Genomic DNA, 376 nt, shown 5'->3' on the forward strand with positions numbered 1-376 from the left:
ATGAAGGGATAAATAGAATAAGCAGAGTACCATATAAGACCAAAAACACTTCCTGATCTCAAAATTTACTACGCAGCTACATTGGTCAAAACAGCCTGACACTGGTATAATGAAAGATACATAGACCAATGGAACAGAACTGAGAACCCAAAAGTAAATTTACCTACATACAGTCAACAGATCCTCGACAAAGGGCAAAAATACATTAAAAGGGAAGAGACAGTCTCTTAACAAATGATGCTAGCAAAATTGGGAATCGATTTGGAAAATAATTTTAGAAACCAATATGTCATACCATATACAAACACTTGTCTGTCAGTTTGTCCTACTCTGGAAGCTATGCCACAGGTATTTTAAATACCAGCAGGGTCACCTA

Source organism: Chrysochloris asiatica, unplaced genomic scaffold (assembly GCF_000296735.1).
Source record: "Chrysochloris asiatica unplaced genomic scaffold, ChrAsi1.0 scaffold00289, whole genome shotgun sequence".
Taxonomy (NCBI): Eukaryota; Metazoa; Chordata; class Mammalia; order Afrosoricida; family Chrysochloridae; genus Chrysochloris; species Chrysochloris asiatica.